The sequence below is a fragment of the Engraulis encrasicolus genome, chromosome 22 (genome assembly GCF_034702125.1).
Source record: "Engraulis encrasicolus isolate BLACKSEA-1 chromosome 22, IST_EnEncr_1.0, whole genome shotgun sequence".
Lineage (NCBI taxonomy): Eukaryota > Metazoa > Chordata > Actinopteri > Clupeiformes > Engraulidae > Engraulis > Engraulis encrasicolus.
This window is the reverse complement of record NC_085878.1, coordinates 37,756,733-37,763,451: the sequence shown is the minus strand read 5'-3', so window position 1 is coordinate 37,763,451 and position 6,719 is coordinate 37,756,733. Positions and strand designations below refer to the sequence as shown.

The 6,719-nt window shown below is 39.0% G+C and overlaps 1 long non-coding RNA gene across 1 annotated transcript; it reads left to right on the top strand.

Annotated features, from left to right (window-relative positions):
• The first annotated feature begins 1,504 nt into the window (after positions 1-1,504).
• Positions 1,505-5,657, top strand: LOC134438467 (uncharacterized). The gene is made up of 5 exons (XR_010032587.1): positions 1,505-2,116; positions 2,825-2,921; positions 3,004-3,088; positions 3,224-3,309; positions 5,066-5,657. It is a non-coding gene; the product is annotated as an uncharacterized LOC134438467 (long non-coding RNA).
• Positions 5,658-6,719: the final 1,062 nt, after the last annotated feature.

The following is a 6,719-nucleotide window of genomic DNA, read 5'->3' as shown; positions in this document are numbered from 1 at the left end:
AGGCAACATCTGAGAAATCTTACTATTCTCATCAAAACATTTACAAACCACTTACACAATACATTTGAGATGTGAGCTGATGTCCTTCATGGTAACGGTAACACAAGACAGACAACTTCAATATCTTTAACTATTTAATTTTTAAAAGATAACAGTTATCAGCTTAAACAGTAACACAATGAAGAAAGAGATGAGGACTAGCAAAATGAGGAGATTAGATGAGGGGAGAGCTTGTGGAGAGGAGAGGGAGGCAAGAGAAGAGATATAGTGCATTCATGTGGTCTTATCTAGTAGATATTATCTAGTTGTGAAGTGGTATTTACAAGTGCGTTGCGTTCATGTGCTATTTTGTTGTTGTTTACAACTTAAAGATGGTGGACCAGAGTGAGACTCTGGCCATTTTTTTTTTTACTAAAACGATTATAGACTGTTGTTCATCAGCTACAGCAAGCAAATGAATTAGGAAGTCAAAAGGTAAAAATGCTGAATATTTTCTGACAGTCATTTACCATGACTATCTGAACATACTGAATGCCGGTTTTTGAGTATTTCAACTTAGCGGTTGCCATGGTGAGAGTAGAGCCAGCTGTTGTGTACGTCATCAGCTCGTAAAGTCGTTAATCAAAATTTTCTACAAGGGCCGGTGGCGTTCATGTGTGCTTCGGATGTCAGTGTTTGGTATTTACGTAATTACCACATGAACGCACAATTAGGAACTGTACTGCATTTAAAAGATATTTTCTACTGGGCAGCAGCAGTGAGCCCGTAGGCTACTTTTGAGCTCAGCCACTTTGCACTGTAGTTCAGGTTCTCCCCAAAATATTTTTTATAATAAAAATATAGCTATTGAGGGTCTGTAATAGTGATCTAAAGTGAAAGCTGTAGAAACTGCATGATGACTTCTGTTCAGCTATGAAAATACTCGTGGTGTCGGCGGGCGTTATGGGAGAGAGGTGGCCGGACGTTCACGGCCTCTATGGGAGCTAAAGGGTTAAAGGAACTTTTCTGACGATGATGGTCCTTTTTTTTAAGGGTAAACTGCCTTCATGATGCTACCTGTGAGGAAACAAATAAAAAAGCACAGTTTAAACATTAATTTTGTTATTTGTAGGCTACTGCCAAAAGGTAGATTAAGCTTACACTAAGCGCAAAACATTCCCCTCCATTTGAGCCATTGCAAGCACAGAGCAAAATAGCAGAAATCGCTAGTTAGCATGCTAGTTAACAAAATTTGCTAAGCAATATTGTTCTCTACAACTAATAGAGTACTCAAACACCCACTTGCATAGAGACATACAACTGCTTAGGTGGACAAGTAATGTTAACCCTCAGAATTCACTCTGACACAATTTGTAAACAACAGCACCATAACTGAAAGTCCAACCCAAGTTTTTTTTTTTTTTTTGAAAACTAGACATCTCAACCATAATTTTGATACCTCATATGTGTGGGTATCTGCTGTACAACTAACAGTGACATTGTTTTTTTTTATTTTTATTTTTTTAAACGTTTTTAATATAGGCCTATATATATATTTTATTTTATTTTACCTTGACCAGAATACTGTTGAAATGACACAACGTTGAAATCGCGGTAAAATACAGCTCAGTCATACTCATTACTCTCCGTCAAAACAACCGAAAATGGCCAGCAGGAAACACAATTAACTTTGTAACTCTTTTTCACTAGTTTTAGAAATCTCTGATCTCTTAATTACAGGGGTAATACCAAAGATTCTCTAGTCTAATTAGCATCGTCTCTGATGATTCAAATATTCCAGGAAGTGGTTAATCGACCGGATGTTGTTTTGTGATCAGTGATGCGTTTCCAGGGGACGTTCTTTGAGGGGACACATTAAACTTTGAGGAAGCAGTGTCTTGTTCAGTGTTCACGGTTTATATTGCTGAAGGACAATTACAAGTCTAAACGGAGAAGAGTCGTCATTTCAAGATGTTTTCGCGGACGTATTGGCATGTGGATGTTGACAGTGTCGGAAGTATTAATCAAAGTTGACACGAGAAGTTGGAGCGAATGCGAGAAGAGTATGCGATGAGCTGCCTGCCTGCTGCTGCCTACTGCCTACTCCTGCTGCTGCCGCTGCTGCTGTTGCATCCAAGTAAGTTTGGCTGCTAAAATGTTTTGATATTCACTGAACAGACATGCAATTGCCTGCATAGTCCTTTCTTATTTGAAAGATGAATCCCTGTCGCTTGCAAGATACACAATCTCATGCCCATCGTGCATAGCTAATTCATTGCATTGGGGAGAGGTGGACTTTCCTGGTGAACCAGTAGCCCAGCCCCCTGGGCGTCAACACATAGCTTCTGGTTCACCAGGAAAGAGGTGGACGCCGGATGTAAACAAACTGAGAGGGGGTGTCACGTTGAGTAGCTTTGCAGATGTAGGCAAATAGATTGGCACATTACTAACGGTGTTGGACTACCATAAATGTAAGTTAGTTTCTTTTCTGAGGTCTTTGTAGTGAGTCATGTTGTTTTTTGTATGTTTAGATGAGGTAAGCTTAAGCCTACTGACTTCTGAAATGACTGCATGAATGATTTGTCCCAAGCTTTCTTACGGCTACTGACCTCAGAAATAATTCATGGCGTTGTGAACCTGCTGATGTATTTATTTGCACTCATGTAGTAATTTACTGTCATGAAAGCTAAATTGTGACTTGACTTTTTCCTCTCTCAGTTGTTGGCTCATGACAGACTTATTTGATAAGTGGAAGTGCCCGCTGATGCAGACCCAGTGTAAGTATACATGCTGGCATTGTTTTTGTGACATTTAATCTCATCTCAATCATCATGTTTTTGAACAGTGTTGGGTAGCCAGCCACCCATGCATGTTGACACAGCCAGCAGCGGGCACCCATGGCACATGGGGATGGACCCAGGAGTGGAGGATGACCCAATAGGGTGAGTTAGTGAGCTAATGTCATACACATGTAATTGTTTTAGGTGTATGGGAAATAATTAAATGTTTGTTTACATTGTACAGATGAACGTTCAGCCCACTCACTGTTGACACCAGTGACACAGTATTGACCAGATCTCCTGGAAGTGCCCCCTGACGCAGACCCAGTGTAAGTATGCATGCTGGCACTGTTTCGTTTATTTAGGCTATGTAGGGCTTGACACAGTATTTGCTTTTAGTGATATGTAATAAATATTTTGTCTGATATTAAATCTCATCTAAATCTCATCATGTTTTTGAACAGTGTTGGGTAGCCACCCATGCACGTTGACACAGCCAGCACCGAGCACCCAGGGGGATGGAACCAGGAATGGAGGATGGTCCAATAGGGTGAGTTGCTGAGCCAATGTCAGAAACATGTAGACTATACCCTACCCTCATATGTAAACCTTCGCTAGTCTGTTTCTCCCTTAATATTGGTGTCAGATTCGCACAAATGCAGTTCTGGGGTGCTACCTTGCTACTAATCAGGCACAGCAAGTATGATTTGAAATTTTGAGAGGAATTTTTAATTTAGTTTTAGTCTCTTGACGAAAATGCAATTTTAGTTTTAGTCACAATTTAGTCATCTAAATCATTTTTGTCTTAGTCTAGTTTTAGCTGACTAAAATTCATACAATTTTTTTCGACGAAATCTAAAATAATTTTAGTCAACCAAAATATTACATTCATTTCCTCTTGTCTACACTTATCTATAAAATTGTCAAACTAAAATACAATTTGGGGAAATCAATGATTAAAATGACATATTGTAATCATGAAATATTGTCAAAAACTGCCAGAGTGTCTTATAAGCCAGTGCGTCCAATGTGTAAAAAAAATCATGGCCACGACACTCATAAAGCTCTGTCGATATTTTACGACTTCGGGGGAAAAACGGGACTGCACGTTATGAAAAAATACTTGTGGGTATACCAGTAATCAAGAGCGTCGCGGGGTAGCCTACAGGCACCTGTTGGAAGACGTGTCTCTCTCTCTCTCTCCCTCGTGCGCGTATTGCAAGCTGTTGCATATTATTTGCTTGATGCGAAGTTGTGATGGCATACGCGCTCTCGTTGACATGGTTGTGTCCATGTTGCATGCATTCGCAAGATGTTATTGGAAAAACGCATATGAAAGCGTGGAAAGGCCGTTTACTTCCTATTTCAGTGTCCTTGACTGAAACAAGTCACAAAACTCCACACTTCCGAATCCTTTGCTATCAGCACTAAAGTGATTCTTATCAGAAGGCTTGTACCAACGCATAGACCCTTAAATTACAAACATTAGCGAACATTGAAAAAAGATCAGACAACGACCGTCGGGTAGCAGGTTCATGAAAGCGACTGGGAGTGGAGAAAAAAAAGGCATCGTTAGAGAAAGATGTTTGCTACTTTAGGACAGACAGCACCACCACTATTTCATGACTGCATAAACTTCTTCGTCATGGATAAATGGGCAACAATATTTTTGTCCAGCCAGGATTGCCCTGAAAAGTAGGCTACTGCTGTTATAAAAAGGTCACGGGCGTGCAGCACTGTGCCTGCGTGTTTGTGTGTGTGAGGGAGGGGAGGGAGACGCGGAGCAGATGGGTCGCGACTTGCGAAAGATCAGGAAATTCTTTTTCAATGTTTCAGTGACATATTAACAAAAATGCTTCCTATTGGTTTTCGTCTCCGATGGTATTGTAGTCACATTTTTATTTTTTTGACGAAAATATAAATCAATATCGTTATATTTTTCGTACAAACGCATGCTGTTTTTTTCGTTATCGTTTTATTGTCGTCAGGGGAAAAACAACCTTTAACGATAATTATGGCGAAAATATTTCGTCACGAAATTAACACTGGTGTCGGTCGGGTCCCAAAGTGTCTGATTTCACGTGAAATGACCCTATGGCATGTTTATACAGTAGGTTTAAATAAGACGAGATGTACTCCAATGTCATGCGCCTTTCTGTTCCAAACCCTACTGGGGACTGTATATGGAAAAAGTCGATAACGGTCTGAGTTCCTGCTTCTTAGTGCATATTGCTTTCTACATGACTTGTGTCCAATAATATTGCCCATAATTGAAAACTGTGCTTTTTTTGTTTGTTTCCTCACAGGTAGCATCATGAAGGCAGTTTACCCCTGAAACTTTTTACAAAGGACCATCATCGTCAGAGAAGTTCCTTTAACCCTTTATCTCCCATNGCGGCCGTGAACGCCCGGCCACCTCTCTCCCATAACGCCCGCCGACACCCGGAGTATTTTCATAGCTGAACAGAAGTCATCATGCAGTTTCTACAGCTTTCACTTTAGATCACTATTACAGACTCTCAATATATTTTTATTATAAAAACTATTTTGGGAAATCCTGAACTACAGTGCAAAGTGGCTGAGCTCAAAAGTACGGGCTCACTGCTGCTGCCCAGTAGAAAATATCTTTTAAATGCAGTACAGTTCCTAATTGTGCGTTCATGTGGTAATTACGTAAATACCAAACACTGACATCCGAAGCACACATGAACGCCACCGGCCCTTGTAGAAAATTTTGATTAATGAATGCACTATATCTCTTCTCTTGCCTCCCTCTCTTCTCCACAAGCTCTCCCCTCATCTAATCTCTTCATTTTGCTAGTCCTCATCTCTCTTTCTTCATTGTGTTACTGTTTAAGCTGATAACTGTTACTTTTAAAAATTAAATAGTTAAAGATATTGAAGTTGTTTGTCTTGTGTTACCGTTACCATGAAGCACATCATCTCACATCTCAAATGTATTGTGTAAGTGGTTTGTAAATATTTTTGATGAGAATAGTAAGATCTCTCAGATGTTGCCTCCCATGCATAAGCAATGCTCAACAAGTCATTTGTTGATGTTTTGGAAAGCATGGAAAGATTTTCACTTTAAAAGTTCCCCAGATATGCGTTAGTAATGAGTTGTAAGTCCTTGATAATGCATAAGCAATGCTTATCAAGTCATTTGTTAATGCGTTGTAAAGCCTTAACAGGTTTTCACTTTAGATCAGTTCCCCAGATATACTTAAGTAATGGGGTTTAAATCCTTGATAATGCATAAGCAATGCTTATCAATTCATTTGTTAATGTGTTGTAAAGCCTTATCAGGTTCTCACTTTAGATCAGTTCCCCAGATATACTTAAGTAATGGGTTATAAATCCTTGATAATGCATAAGCAATGCTTATCAAGTCATTTGTTAATGTGTTGTGAAGCCTTAACAGGTTTTCACTTTAGATCAGTTCCCCAGATATATTTAAGTTATGGGTTATAAATCCTTGTTAATGCATAAGCAATGCTTATCAAGTCATTTGTTGATGTTTTGGAAAGCATGGAAAGGTTTTCACTTTAAAAGTTTGCCAGATATGAGTTGGTATTGAGTTGAAAATTCTTGATAATGCATAAGCAATGCTTATCAAGTCATTTGTTAATTCGTTGTAAAGCCTGAACAGGTTTTCACTTTAGATCAGTTCCCCAGATATACTTAAGTAATGGGTTATAAATCCTTGATAATGCATAAGCAATGCTTATCAAGTCATTTGTTAATGTGTTGTAAAGCCTTAACAGGTTTTCACTTTAGATCAGTTCCCCAGGTATACTTAAATAATGGGTTATAAATCCTTGATAATGCATAAGCAATGCTTATCAAGTCATTTGTTGATGTTTTGGAAAGCATGGAAAGGTTTTCACTTTAAATGTTTCCCAGATATGAGTGAGTAATGGGTTATAAATCCTTGATAATGAATAAGCAATGCTTATCAAA